This window comes from Ranitomeya imitator, chromosome 2 (genome assembly GCF_032444005.1).
Source record: "Ranitomeya imitator isolate aRanImi1 chromosome 2, aRanImi1.pri, whole genome shotgun sequence".
Taxonomy (NCBI): Eukaryota; Metazoa; Chordata; class Amphibia; order Anura; family Dendrobatidae; genus Ranitomeya; species Ranitomeya imitator.
Window position 1 is genome coordinate 694264365 of NC_091283.1, and position 15669 is coordinate 694280033.

Consider the following 15669-nt stretch of genomic DNA (forward strand, 5'->3'; position numbering starts at 1 on the left):
AGCAAGGTGACATTAACCCTTCATTACCCCATATCCCACCGCTACTCGGGAGTGGGAAGAGAGTGTCTAAGTGCCAGAATAGGCGCATCTTACAGATATATATATATATACTAGATGGTGGCCCGATTCTAACGCATCGGGTATTCTAGAATATGTATGTATGTATATAGCAGCCACATATCATATAGCAGAGGCCACGTAACACAGACAGCCACATAGTATATAGCACAGCCATGTAATATATAGGAGCCACGTAGTATATAACACAGCCCACATAGTATATAACACAGCCCACACAGTACATAACACTGCCCACGTAGTATATAACACTGCCACGTAGTATATAACACTCCCAACGTAGTATATAAGACTGCTTACGTAGTATATAACACTGCCCACGTAGTATATAACACTGCCCACGTAGTATATAACACTGCCCACGTAGTATATAACACAGCCCACGTAGTATATAACACTGTCCACGTAGTATATAACACTGCCACGTAGTATATAACACAGCCCACATAGTATATAACACTGCCCACGTAGTATATAACACTGCCACGTAGTATATACAACTGCCCACGCAGTATATAACACAGCCCACGTAATATATAGCATCCAAGCAGTATATAATACAGCCTACGTAGTATTTAACATTGCCCACGTAGTATATAACACTGCCCATGCAGTATATAACACAGGCCACACTGTATATAACACTGCCCATGTAGTATATAGCAGCCTCACAGTATATAACACTGTCCAAGTACTATATAGCACTGTGGGCTCCATATCCCTGTTAAAAAAGAATGAAAATAAAAATGGTTATATACTCACCCTTCGGCGTCCAGCATAGGCAGCATCAATAGTAAAAAGTTGGTCACACAGGGTTAATAGCAGCGTTAACAGAATGCGTTACACCGTGGCATAATGCGGTGTAACGCAGCCATTAACCCTGTGTGAGCGCTGACTGGAGGGGGCACTGACACTGACTGAGTAGGAAGGGGTGAATTCGCGGCCGGACTGTGCCCGTCGCTGATTGGTCAATCAGCAACGTGGGATTTCCGTGACAGACAGACAAACAGACGGAAGTGCCCCTTAGACAATTAAATATATATATATATATATATATATATATATATATATATATATATAGTTAAATAAACTATAAATACGGTAGTTATATAAACTATGAATTAACACATGTGGAATTATATACTTAACAAAAAAGTGTGAAACAACTGAAAATATGTCTTATATTCTAGGTTCTTCAAAGTACCGTAGCCACCTTTTGCTTTGATGACTGCTTTGCACACTCTTGACATTCTCTTGATGAGCTTCAAGAGGTAGTAACCGGGAATGGTTTTCACTTCACATGTGTGCCCTGTGAGGCTTAAGAAGTGTGATTTCTTGCCTTATAAATGGAGTTGGGACCTCAGTTGCATTGTGCAGAAGTTGGATATACAGCTGAATAGACTGTTAGAATTTGTGATATGGCAAGAAAAAAGCAGCTAAGTAAAGAAAAACGAGTCACCATCATTACTTTAAGAAATGAAGGTCAGGGTTAATAGCAGCGTTAATGGAGTGCGATACTCTGCGGCATAACGCAGTCCATTAGCGCTGCCATTAACCCTGTGTGAGCGCTGACTGGAGGGGAGTATGGAGCGGGCACTGACTGCAGGGAGGAAGGAGCGGCCATGTTGCCGCCGGACTGCGCCCGTCGCTGATTGGTTGTGGCAATGGTCGTGGGCGTTTTGCCACGACCAATCAGCGACTTGGATTTCCATGACAGACAGAGGCCGCGACCAATGAGTATCCGTGGCAGAAAGACAGACTGAAGTGACCCTTAGACAATTTTATAGTAGATAAATTGACAATGGTCAGAATTGTAAAAAATTGGCCTGGTCAACAAACAGCCTTGGTGGGTAAAAAGGTTAAACAGAGTACCTCTTCCAACTGGTGCTGCTCAACCGATTCCGAAAGAGGTTAAGTCAGTGTTTTGCTTGGTCAGCATCACAGGAGAAAAAGCAAACGGCTACAGAGAAGTTCTGATGTACTGAACATGTCCTGTTAGTTGAAGGTAAAACTTGTACAGAATTACAGGGGAATACATTTGTAACAGAAGAAAAAACAAAACTGTTGCAGAATCAGTGGAGCAGCATCAATTGGACGAACCATGTTAATGAGTTTCGAGTTTGTGCATTTTTTCCAAAATATCGAAAAATAACACTTGTATTTTATACATAGTTTTTATCTTCCTATTGAATTTTTTTATTTTTATGTTAGATGCAATCAGGCTCTTTCGTATTGGGTGGGTTAATTGGGATGTCTGTCCTTGTGGGTTGCACTTATATACTGCTGGGCTGCCTGCCTGATCTAATAGTATGAGCATGATCAATAGACGGTAAGCCAGACACTAGGTATCACACCTATCTGTGTGATTGAAGTCCTATGCCAGCTCTATCTGGGTAGATTTATAAATGTAGGCAATCATCCCTTCCATGAATTGGTGGTTTTGTGAGTGGTTGCTTCATCAGCATTTATCAGGTGTGCTGCCCCCACTTCTGGCGGAGTCTGCAGCATCCTTTTAGTACATTTGTATTGTACCCTGGTGCTGGTGACTAAGGCTCACTTTTTCTGTGTTTTTTTTTTTAATTTATGTTCTTTTTCATTGAATTGTTATTGAACTACTTAGTTTAATTTAAAATCCATTGAAAAACCTCTTTAACAAATCGGAGTGCGTTACCCGCGGCATAATGCAGTCCGTTAACGCTGTCATTAACCCTGTGTGAGCGCTGACTGGAGGGGAGTATGGAGCGGGCACCGGGCACTGATTGGACGGGAGTAGGGAGGGACTAATTCTCGGCCGGACTGTGCCCGTCGCTGATTGGTCGTGGCAGCCAGGACAGGCAGCTGGCGAGACCAATCAGCGACGCAGGATTTCCGACGGAAGTTGCAGACAGAAAGACGGAAGTACCCCTTAGACAATTATATAGTAGATATATATAGACTGTATATATGTTTTCACGAATATTTGAGCCTATCGATCCATTCTATGTCCATTTTGCAAGCCGGCGAGAAAATCTCGCCATACGGATGCCATACGGAGGTTTACATGCGCAAAATACACAGCCACACCTTGCCTACTGATGACTTACGTATCACTGTGCAGGGAACATTTCTGCGTATTTGGTCTGTAAAAAACGGACCGTATTTTTATACGTTGGGTGTGACTCTAGCTTTACATGCTAGATACAAAATTAGAGACGGGTGGACCTCTGTATATTCAAGTCCTACCAAGTAGTTAAAAAAAAAAAAGTTTGGGTTCGGGTATCAGAACAGTACCTGGACTCCATTCACTTGACTGGGGGGCCCGAACATCCAGTATTTGCCATGCTATCATGTGCATGACACCACAACAAACACTGCTTCTGATCGGTGGTAAAATCATTAATTTCAAATGACAGCGTGAGCCCACAGCAGTGATTGTAGGTATGAAGTTTACTTCCTGTCACTGGCGTCAGCTACTGGGACTACTGCAGCCTATGCCTGCTGCTGCTAATGGCGAGTGCAGGAGCGGCAGATGGGAATATTCATCAGCTGGCGCTCTAAATGAACAATTAGAAAAAAATTTACGTGGGTTCTTCTGTATTTTTGATAAGCAGCCAGGCAAAACTGACATCTGGGGGCTGCAATCCTCAGCTGTCAGCATTAGCAAGGCTGATTATCAAGAATAGAGGGGTCCCCACTCTGTGTTTTTAAATTATTTTACCCCTTAACAACCGCGGGGTACGCCTTTTAACGGCGGCAGTTAAGGGTACTTAAACCACAGCACCGTTAATTAACGGCGCTAAGGAAAAAGTGTATAGCCCCCCCAGAGTCAGAATTTCTCCGGGGTCAGCTGAGACCCCAGAGAACATGATTCGGGCTGGTTTTTCCTGACCCCAGGGTTGCAATCACCGTTATTATTGGTATAATGACGGCCGCAGAAAAAAAGTCTGATTTCCCATTTAATTTCTCTCTCCTCTGATGTGATCACAAATAGGTTCCCGATTTTCCCCCCCCCCGTACCTCCCGGTGTCCATGGGGCCACCTACCTTCCCCCCACGGCCGCCAGCATCTTCTTCTGGTAAGAAAAAAAGTGATCGGCCGGAAACAATAGGAGAGTTTTCCTATTGGTTCATTTTGATCACTGTGATGAGGTCTATCACTGTGATCAAAATAAAAAAAATGTAAATCAAACGCCCTTTTATCACCCCTTTAGTTAGGGAAAAATAATAAAATAAAAAAATGTATTTCCATTTTCTCATTAGATATAGAGTTGTGGCTAAAGTGAGTTGTGGCTAAAGTGAGTTGTGGCTAAAGTGAGTTGTGGCTAAAGTGAGTTGTGGCTAAAGTGAGTTGTGGCTAAAGTGAGTTGTGGCTAAAGTTAGGGTTAGGATTGGGGCCAAAGTTAGGGTTGGGGCCAAAGTTAGGGTTGGGGCCAAAGTTAGGGTTAGGGTTGGGGCTAAAGTTAGGATTGGGGCTAAAGTTAGGATTGGGGCTAAAGTTAGGGTTGGGGCTAAAGTTAGGGTTGGGGCTAAAGTTAGGGCTGGGGCTAAAATTAGGGTTGGGGCTAAAGTCAGGGTTAGGGCTAAAGTTAAGGTTAGAGTTGGGGCTGGGGTTAGGGTTGGGGCTAAAATTAAGGCTGGGGGTTAGGGCTAGGGTTGGGCTGGGGTTAGTGTTAGGGTTGAGATTAGGGTTAGGAGTGTGTTAGGGTTAGGTTTGTGGTAAGGGTTATGGTTGGGTTTAGGGTTAGGGGTGTGCTAGGGTTAGGGTTGGGATTAGGTTCAGGGGTGGGTTAGGGTTGGAGTAAGAATTGGGGGATTTTCCACTGTTTAGGCACATCGGGTTCTCCAAACGCGACATGGCGTCCGATCTCAATTCCAGCTAATTCTACGTTGAAAAAGTCAAACAGTGCTCCTTCCCTTCCGAGCTCTGCCGTGCACCCAAACAGTGATTTACCCCCACATATGAGGTATCGGCGTACTCAGGACAATTTGGGATCCAATTTATCCTGTTAGCCTTATGAAAATAAAAAAATTGGGGGCTGAAAAAATCATTTTTGTGGAAAAAAAAAGTGATTTTTTTTATGTTCATGGCTCTGCGTTATAAGCTTTAGTGAAACGCATGCTGGTTCAAAGTTCTCACAACACATCTAGATAAGTTCCTTGGGGGGTCTAGTTTCCAAAATGGGGTCACTTGGGGGGGGGGTTCAACTGTTTAGGGACATCAGGGGCTCTGCAAACGCAACATGACACCCGCAGGCTCTTCCATCAAAGTCTGCATTGCAAAATGTCAATACTTCCCTTCCGAGCCCCAACATGTGCCCAAACGGTAGTTTTCTCCCACATGGGGTACCAAAGTACTCAGGAGAAACTGGACCCCAAAAGTTGTTATCCAATTTCTCCTGTTATCCTTGTGAAAATAAAAAATTGGGGGCTGAAAAATAGTTTTTGTGGGAAAAAAATATTTTTTTTCCATGGCTCTGTGTTATAAACTTTAGTGAAACACTTGGGTGTTCAAAGTTCTCACAACACATCTAGATAGGTTCCTTGGGAAGTCTAGTTTCCAAAATGGGGTCACTTGTGGGGGGTTTCTACTATTGAGGCACATAAGTGGCTCTGCAAATGCAACATGACGCCAGCAGACCATCAAATTCTGCATTCCAAAACGTCTCTCCTTCCCTTCCGAGCTCTGCCATGCGCCCAAACAGTGGCTCCCCCCACATATGGGGTATCAGCGGACTCGGGACAAATTGCACAACAACTGTTGGGAATCCAGTTTCTCCGGATACCCTTGGGAAATTAAAAAATTGGAGGCTAAAATATCATTTTTGTGGAAAAAACAATGATTTCTTTATTTTCACGGCTCTACATTATAAACTTTAGTGAAACACTTGAGGGTTCAAAGTGCTCACCACACATCCAGATAAGTACCTTGAGTCATCTAGTTTCCAAAATGATGTCACTTGTGGGGGGGTTTCCACTGTTTAAGTTCATCTGGGGCTCTCCAACCCAATATGGCTTCTGATCTCAATTCCAGCCAATTCTGCATTGAAAAAGTCAATCGGCGCTCCTTTCCTTCCGAGCTCTGCCGTGCTCCCAAACAGTGGTTTACCCCCACATATGGGGTATCGGTGTATTTATGAGAAATTGCACAACAAATTTTGTTGTTCATTTTCTCTTTTTACATTTGGGAAAATAAAAAATACTGGTTCTGAATTAAAATGTTTATGAAAAAAAGTTAAATGTTAATTCTTTCCTTCCACATTGCTTCAGATCCTGTGAAGCACCTAAAGGGTTAATTAACTTCTTGAATTTATAATGGTGTCACTTTTGGGTATTTTCTGTCATTTACACCCCTGAAAGTAACTTCAAATGTGTCCCTCCCTAAAAAAATGGTTTTTGTAAATTTTTTTGTAAAAATGAGAAATCACTGGTCAACTTTTAACCCTTATAACTTCCTAACAAAAAAACATTTTGTTTCCAAAATTGTGCTGATGTAAAGTAGACATGTGGGAAATGTTATTTATTAACTATTTTGTGTGACATATCTCTGTGATTTAAGGGCATAAAAATTAAAAGTTTGAAAATTGTGAAATTTTTAAATTTTTTGCCATGTTTGTTTTTTTTTCATAAAAAACACAAGTCATATTGGTGAAATATACAATATGTCAGGAAAAACAGTCTCCGAATCAGCGGGACCCATTAAAGTGTTCTAACCTCATAAAGTGACAGTGGTCAAAATGGTAAAAATTGGCCTTGTCATTAAGTAGCAAATTGGCTCTGTCACTAAGGGGTTAAATAAATTATAATAAAAAAAACCATGAGATCCCCCCCCATTTTTGACAACCAGCCTTGCCAAAGCAAACAGCTGGGGGCTGGTATTCTCAGGCTGGTAAGGGGCCATTGATATTGCCCCCCCCAGCCTTAAAACAGCAGGCCACAGCCATCCATAAAAGGTGCATCTATTAGATGCACCAATTCTGGCACTTTGCCCGGCTCTTTCTACTTGCCTTGTAGCGGTGGCAAGTTGGGTTTATATTTGTAGGGTTGATGTCACCTTTGTCTTGTCCAGTGATGTCAAGCGTCTGTAAGACTCCCATCCATTACTAATCCTATAGTTGTATGGTAAATAAACACACAGCAAAAATAAAGTCCTTTAACCCCTTTCTGCCATTAGACGTACTATTGCGTCCATGTGGGGTGGGCTTTACTTCCCAAGGACGCAATAGTACGTCATATGCGATCGGCAGCGCTCACGGGGGGAGCGCCGCCGATCGCGGCCGGGTGTCAGCTGTTTATCGCAGCTGACATCCGGCACTATGTGCCAGGAGCGGTCACGGACCGCCCCCGGCACATTAACCCCCGGCACACCGCGATCAAAGATGATCGCGATGTGCCGGCTGTACAGGGAAGCACCGCGCAGGGAGGGGGCTCCCTGCGGGCTTCCCTGAGCCCCCCGCAGCAACGCGATGTGATCGCGTTGCTGCGAGGGTCTTACCTCCCTCCCTGCTCCCTCCAGCCCCGGATCCAAGATGGCCGCGGATCCGGGTCCTGCAGGGAGGGAGGTGGCTTCACAGAGCCTGCTCAGAGCAGGCACTGTGAAGGCTGCAGCGCTGCATGTCAGATCAGTGATCTGACAGAGTGCTGTGCAAACTGTCAGATCACTGATCTGTGATGTCCCCCCCTGGGACAAAGTAAAAAAGTAAAAAAAAAAAAATTCAAATGTGTAAAAAAAAATAAAAAAAAATATTCCAAAATAATGAAAAAAAAAATAAAAATATTATTCCCATAAATACATTTCTTTATCTAAATGAAAAAAAAAAAAAAACAATAAAAGTACACATATTTAGTATCGCCGCGTCCGTAACGGCCCGACCTATAAAACTGGCCCACTAGTTAACCCCTTCAGTAAACACCGTAAGAAGAAAAAAAAAAACGAGGCAAAAAACAACGCTTTATTATCATACCGCCGAACAAAAAGTGGAATAACACGCGATCAAAAAGACAGATATAACTAACCATGGTACCGCTGAAAACGTCATCTTGTCCCGCAAAAAACGAGCCGCCATACAGCATCATCAGCAAAAAAATAAAAAAGTTATAGTCCTGAGAATAAAGCGATGCAAAAATTATTATTTTTTCTATAAAATAGTTTTTATCGTATAAAAGCGCCAAAACAAAAAAATGATATAAATGAGGTGTCGTTGTAATCGTACTGACCCGAAGAATAAAACTGCTTCATCAATTTTACCAAACGCGGAACGGTATAAACGCCTCCCCCAAAAGAAATTCATGAATAGCTGGTTTTTGGTCATTCTGCCTCACAAAAATCGGAATAAAAAGCGATCAAAAAATGTCACGTGCCCGAAGATGTTACCAATAAAAACATCAACTCGTCCCGCAAAAAATAAGACCTCACATGACTTTGTGGACCAAAATATTGAAAAATTATAGCTCTCAAAATGTGGTAACGCAAAAAATATTTTTTGCAATAAAAAGCGTCTTTCAGTGTGTGACGGCTGCCAATCATAAAAATCCGCTAAAAAACCCGCTATAAAAGTAAATCAAACCCCCCTTCATCACCCCCTTAGTTAGGGAAAAATTAAAAAAATGTATTTATTTCCATTTTCCCATTAGGGCTAGGGTTAGAGTTAGGGCTAGGGTTAGGGTTAGGGCTAGGGTTAGGGATAGGGTTAGGGTTAGGGCTAGGGTTAGGGATAGGGTTAGGATTAGGGTTAGGGCTAAAGTTACAGTTAGGGTTTAGATTACATTTACGGTTGGGAATAGGGTTGGGATTAGGGTTAGGGGTGTGTCAGGGTTAGAGGTGTGGTTAGGGTTACTGTTGGGATTAGGGTTAGGGATGTGTTTGGATTAGGGTTTCAGTTATAATTGGGGGGTTTCCACTGTTTAGGCACATCAGGGGCTCTCCAAACGCGACATGGCGTCCGATCTCAATTCCAGCCAATTCTGCGTTGAAAAAGTAAAACAGTGCTCCTTCCCTTCCGAGCTCTCCCGTGTGCCCAAACAGGGGTTTACCCCAACATATGGGGTATCAGCGTACTCAGGACAAATAGGACAACAACTTTTGGGGTCCAATTTCTCCTGCTACCCTTGGGAAAATACAAAACTCGGGGCTAAAACATATTTTTTGTGGGAAAAAAAAAGATTTTTTATTTTCACGGCTCTGCGTTATAAACTGTAGTGAAACACTTGGGGGTTCAAAGTTCTCACAACACATCTAGATTAGTTCCCTGGGGGGTCTAGTTTCCAATATGGGGTCACTTGTGGGGGGTTTCTACTGTTTAGGTACATTAGGGGTTCTGCAAACGCAATGTGATGTCTGCAGACCATTCCATCTAAGTCTGCATTCCAAATGGCGCTCCTTCCCTTCCGAGCTCTGCCATGCGCTCAAACGTTGGTTTCCCCCAACATACGGGGTATCAGCGTACTCAGGACAAATTGGACAACAACTTTTGGGGTCGAATTTCTCCTCTTACCCTCGGGAAAATACAAAACTGGGGGCTAAAAAATAATTTTGGGGGGAAAGATTTTTTTTTTTAATTTTCACGGCTCTGCGTTACAAACTGTAGTGAAACACTTGGGGGTTCAAATCTATCACAACACATCTAGATGAGTTCCTTAGGGGGTCTAGTTTCCAAAATGGTGTCACTTGTGGGAGGTTTCTACTGTTTAGGTACATTAGGGGCTCTGCAAATGCAATGTGACACCTGCAGACCATTCCATCTAAGTCTGCATTCAAATGGCACTCCTTCCCTTCTGAGCCCTCCCATGTGCCCAAACAGTGGTTCCCCCCACATATGGTGTATCATCGCACTCAGGACAAATTGGGCAACAAATTTTGGGGTCCAATTTCTCCTGTTACCCTCAGGAAAATACAAAACTGGGGGCTAAAAAAATAATTTTTGTGGGAAAAAAATTTTGTTTTATTTTTACGGCTCTGCATTATAAACTTCTGTGAAGCACTTGGTGGGTCAAAGTGCTCACCACACCTCTAGATAAGTTCCTTAGGGGGTCTACTTTCCAAAATGGTGTCATTTGTGGGGGGTTTCAATGTTTAGGCACATCAGTGGCTCTTCAAACGCAACATGGCGTCCCATCTCAATTCCTGTCAATTTTGCTTTGAAAAGTCAAACGGCGCTCCTTCCCTTCCGAGCTCTCCCATCCACCCAAACAGTGGTTTACCCCCACATATGGGGTATCAGCGTACTCAGGACAAATTGTACAACAACTTTTGGGGTCCAATTTCTTCTCTTACCCTTGGGCAAATAAAAAATTGGGGGCGAAAAGATAATTTTTGTGAAAAAATATGATTTTTTATTTTTACGGTTCTACATTATAAACTTCTGTGAAGCACTTGTTGGGTCAAAGTGCTCACCACACCTCTAGATAAGTTCCTTAGGGGGTCTACTTTCCAAAATGGTGTCACTTGTGGGGGGTTTCAATGTTTAGCCACATCAGGGGCTCTCCAAACGAAACATGGCGTCCCATCTCAATTCCAGTCAATTTTGCATTGAAAAGTCAAATGGCACTCCTTCGCTTCCGAGCTCTGCCATGCGCCCAAACAGTGGTTTACCCCCACATGTGGGGTATTGGCATACTCAGGACAAATTGTACAACAATGTTTGGGGTCCATTTTCTCCTGTTACCCTTGGTAAAATAAAACAAATTGGAGCTGAATTAAATTTTTTGTGAAAAAAAGTTAAATGTTCATTTTTATTTAAACATTCAAAAAATTCCTGTGAAGCACCAGAAGGGTTAATAAACTTCTTGAATATGGTTTTGAGCACCTTGAGGGGTGTAGTTTTTAGAATGGTGTCACACTTGGGTATTTTCTATCATATAGACCCCTCAAAATGACTTCAAATGAGATGTGGTCCCTAAAATAAAATGGTGTTGTAGAAATGAGAAATTGCTGGTCAACTTTTAACCCTTATAACTCCCTAACAAAAAAAAATTTTGGTTCCAAAATTGTGCTGATGTAAAGTAGACATGTGGGAAATGTTACTTATTAAGTATTTTGTGTGACATATCTCTGTGATTTAATTGCATAAAAATTCAAAGTTGGAAAATTGCGAAATTTTCATAATTTTCGCCAAATTTCCGTTTTTTTCACAAATAAACGCAGGTACTATCAAATAATTTTTACCATTGTCATGAAGTACAATATGTCACGAGAAAAATGTCAATGTCAGAATCACCAGGATCCATTGAAGCGTTCCAGAGTTATAACCTCATAAAGGGACAGTGGTCAGAATTGTAAAAATTGGCCCGGTCATTAACGTGCAAACCACCCTTGGGGGTAAAGGGGTTAATTGAAAGAATGACACATAATGAATCTAAATTAATCCATACTCACGTCATCGCCCATTCCATTGACGCCACCGTCTCATGTAATAAAACAAAAGTAAAAAAACAACAATCCCTCGCCTATCCATTGTTCTGTCCCACGCCGTAATCCATGTCTGGTGATCGAGCATGTGCGGTGATGTGCTGTATGCTATGCCCACAGTTGCGCAGGCGCAAGAGCAGTAAGGTATTTCGGCAGCATAGGTGGGGAATCGGGACAAAAAATACACTATTGTAAGGCACAGCTCAGGCCCTATTTCACGGTATTTTTATCTCATATTGAAAAAACGGGGTGACAGGTTCCCTTTAAACCGCATGACACTATACACATAGCGCAATTGTTATCTTCAGGGGTAGGAAAGCAACACAACAGTTCATCGTTATTACACCTATATGATTTGAGTGAGCTTTCAGCTGTAAGTGACTTCTCCACAAACTGATTGCAAGGAAATATAGGGAAAAAAATCACGCTGGTAAACCCCAATATATCCTTGAGCCAATAGGACAGTATAAGGACTACTATGTGTCAATGCAGCTGCTTTCCACACTATACATAGTCCAATCGTGAAAACCACAGCTTCATGAGAAGCATGCCCATATGACAGTAATAGATAAATCACATATAGTCTAAATTAATACTGGGCCATATAGGATATAACTATGGGATAATCGCTACCCGAAGATAAACTACCATAGAAAACAAACGATCAAACACCCAAAACAATATGTAATAAAAAATAACCCTGGGGTGGGTGCACGCTGTGGACAGTGGTTTATTTTGTGCCTGTGCAGGTAATTATGTTTCACGTATATAACAGCCATTGCTGATGTTGTACTTTGTAGATATATTCCCTATCTGGGTGTCTTGTTCCTGCCATGGCTATTTTTAGGAGTCCTCTTTTGGAACCTAGACATTGATTGGTATTACCTACATGGTCCACATGCCTGCACCCCTGGCCGTTTCCTGTTGCACATTGTGACTTGAGTTTTTCCTACTTCCCTCCCTGGCCTTGCTGAATATCCTGTTTTATATGTATTTAATAAAGTATTATTTTTTATTACATATTGTTTTGGGTGTTTGATCGTTTGTTTTCTATGGTAGTTTATAGTCCAATCGTGAAGCATTTCACAGAACCAAATGCTACTTGTACTCTCTCTATATACAGGGCTGTGATTTTCCACTAATAATAGTAGGTATAGTGCGCCAGATGAAATATAAATCGATACCTAAAGGAATCCAGATGGGTCACCTGTCGTCCTATTCAGGAGTCTTCAGGAGCGCTGGATAAAAAAGATGGAGTCGATGACGAGCAGAGTTCCGGAGAGCTGCCCCGGCCGGTAGCAGCTTCTCCGAGTACCGAAGTCCAGACGGGGGCGGAGATACACCGTCTTGGGCCGACAGCGCCGTAATGTGCGGTCAGTGCAAGCGGCGCTTCTAGGACCTGCGTGACGTAGTGAATCAGGTGACCGTCCCACGTGACAGGGGAGTTCAGTACGGATCGCGGTAAGGACCAGATCAAACCGACGCGTTTCGAAAACAACTGTTTTCTTCCTCAGGGCTGGTTCTTCCCTTGCTTCAGGGTCCTTTATATAGCTTTTGCGATCCAATTATGATAATGAAAGCCAAACAATTCCACTCCGCAATTCAGTCCTCTAGGAGTCAGTGTGTCTAATAGAAAGATCCATTTACTTTCAGTCCTAGACTGATTATATAGAGATTTTCATTGACCACATTGAAAAGCAGGCTGCGGTTTTATATAAGATTGGAAGGACCCTAGTAGGCTTATTTGATGCCCCTTATGGCTCCCACTCACACATTAGACAGACATTAAAGACCTCTAGGAGCTTTCATGATGTTGTATTGTTTTTCACATTTATTTGGATCTATGCTTCTCTAAATTTTAATTTCTTCTTTCCTTATTTATCCTGATTCCTTCCCCTTTGCTTTATTAACCCCATTCTTCTCAAATGTACCTAGTACAATCCACGGGGCTAACCCAGCAGGACTGTTTTTACTGTAATACATCAATGGTAACCCTGCTTTCCATTACTTATTGGGGCAGAATGAGATGGAAACGTGTGGACTATCTTCTGAACTTTTTTACATTTTCTTCTTTTTCATCTATGAATTTAAATAATTTCTATACATATAAAAGCTATTACTTGAAGGACAGTTTCCCTTTGCCCTATCCATCTTCCGGGAGCCATCTACAAACCCATTAGCAGCCTGTTCATAGACCACTGATTAGCTGATCTGATGACTGCAGGACTTAAGGTACCGTCACACTTAGCGACGCTGCAGCGATACCGACAACGATTCGGATCGCTGCAGCGTCGCTGTTTGGTCGCTGGAGAGCTGTCACACAGACCGCTCTCCAGCGACCAACGATGCCGGTAACCAGGGTAAACATCGGGTAACTAAGCGCAGGGCCGCGCTTAGTAACCCGATGTTTACCCTGGTTACCATCCTAAAAGTAAAAAAAACAAACAGTACATACTTACCTACCGCTGTCTGTCCTCCAGCGCTGTGCTCTGCACTCCTCCTGTACTGGCTGTGAGCACAGCGGCCGGAAAGCAGAGCGGTGACGTCACCGCTCTGCTTTCCGGCTGACCGACGCTCACAGCCAGTACAGGAGGAGTGCAGAGCACAGCGCTGGAGGACAGACAGCGTTAGGTAAGTATGTACTGTTTGATTTTTTTACTTTTAGGATGGTAACCAGGGTAAACATCGGGTTACTAAGCGCGGCCCTGCGCTTAGTTACCCGATGTTTACCCTGGTTACCAGTGAAGACATCGCTGAATCGGTGTCACACACGCCGATTCAGCGATGTCTGGGGGGAGTCCAGCGACGAAATAAAGTTCTGGACTTTCTTCCCCGACCAGCGACAGCACAGCAGGGGCCTGATCGCTGCTGCCTGTCACACTGGACGATATCGCTAGCGAGGACGCTGCAACGTCACGGATCGCTAGCGATATCGTCTAGTGTGACGGTACCTTTATTCAACATCTCCTATGACAACTACTACTGATCTAGTTAGTGGTCACTGTAATTACCAGGATGATGCTGATGAATGCTTTTTTCTTACTAAACCCTGTAGTTGTGTACACCAGAAGCTTGACAAAAGGGGTTAAGTTGAGGAGCCGTGAAACCAAACATTTGTATGGCCTGTTGGCAGCTCCTAATGGTAGATATACTGCTTTCCTCCAGCTTCCCACTGCTAGCTGAGGTGTAGATTCATGACTTGTGTTCCCTCCACCCGTCCAATCTAACAATTGTGCCATTGTTTGAGAGGATCTGCTCTCAGAAAATGTTCTACTGTTCACAGGCATCCTCCACAACTTTCTCTAAAGAGAATATAAAGCTGCCTTGGTGTGCTAGAAATGCTAGGGAGGAATGTTTTATTAGGAAATGATTTTCCAGGATTTTTCTAGAGCACACAGGGTGGAGGGAGCGCTCATCCTCCATGACCTTGTGTTTTGCCTTACAGACATTTTCTCCTTTGAGAAGAGAATAACCTTTTTTATACCAGCAAAAGAACAATGCAAGCTATTGATGTGATATCTGCAAATATTTTACTTTGACAGCTGTTAATGTGGAGCTCCTAATGTACTTATTGGGCAGAGGATGATTAGTACTACAAGGCTTTCTGGATCTGCGTTATCTTTGTATAGTCCCCATTTACAATGGGAAATCCAATACATTTACTGTTGAGCTATTGCAGCCGCTGACCGCCTCTAGTCCATGCAGATTGCAAATGTAAACTAACATTTGCACCCATCCTATACTTCATAGCTCAGTTATCTAATATAATCTTTGGGTTCAAAACCATTTTATTGTATTCATTTTTTTTTTCAATTTAATTTATGTTCACTAATAGTTTAGCAGCCCATGCTCCTAGTTTTGGCAGAATTGAATCAATTAATTACAGGTATGTCAAGATTTAGCTTGAAATAACTTGTGCTAAGTTATATAGTTTGTTGTAATACCAAATCAATGCAGTTTTTTTACCATGCATTAAAAAAATGTAGAGTGTATTTGTAACGGATGTCTGATAGATGGCTGACCGAAGGCATCCATAGGATGCATGCCCTTGTTCTGCATGTGTGACATCTTGGGTCATACATCTTTGGATATGTTCGGTTCAGAGCTAGAAATTCTCTGATTAGACATGCACATATGTATCCTTATCATGCATGTAGCCTAAGATGTTTTAAACTTTAATGCTGTAGTACCTTGAGAGGCCTTAAATAG

At 42.6% G+C, this 15669-nt stretch overlaps 1 protein-coding gene across 4 annotated transcripts in view; it reads left to right on the top strand.

Annotated features, from left to right (window-relative positions):
• The window catches only part of ZMIZ1 (zinc finger MIZ-type containing 1), an 816521-nt gene that overhangs the window by 469978 nt on the left and 330874 nt on the right, over nucleotides 1–15669 (top strand). The gene's annotated exons all lie outside the window — the stretch shown is intronic.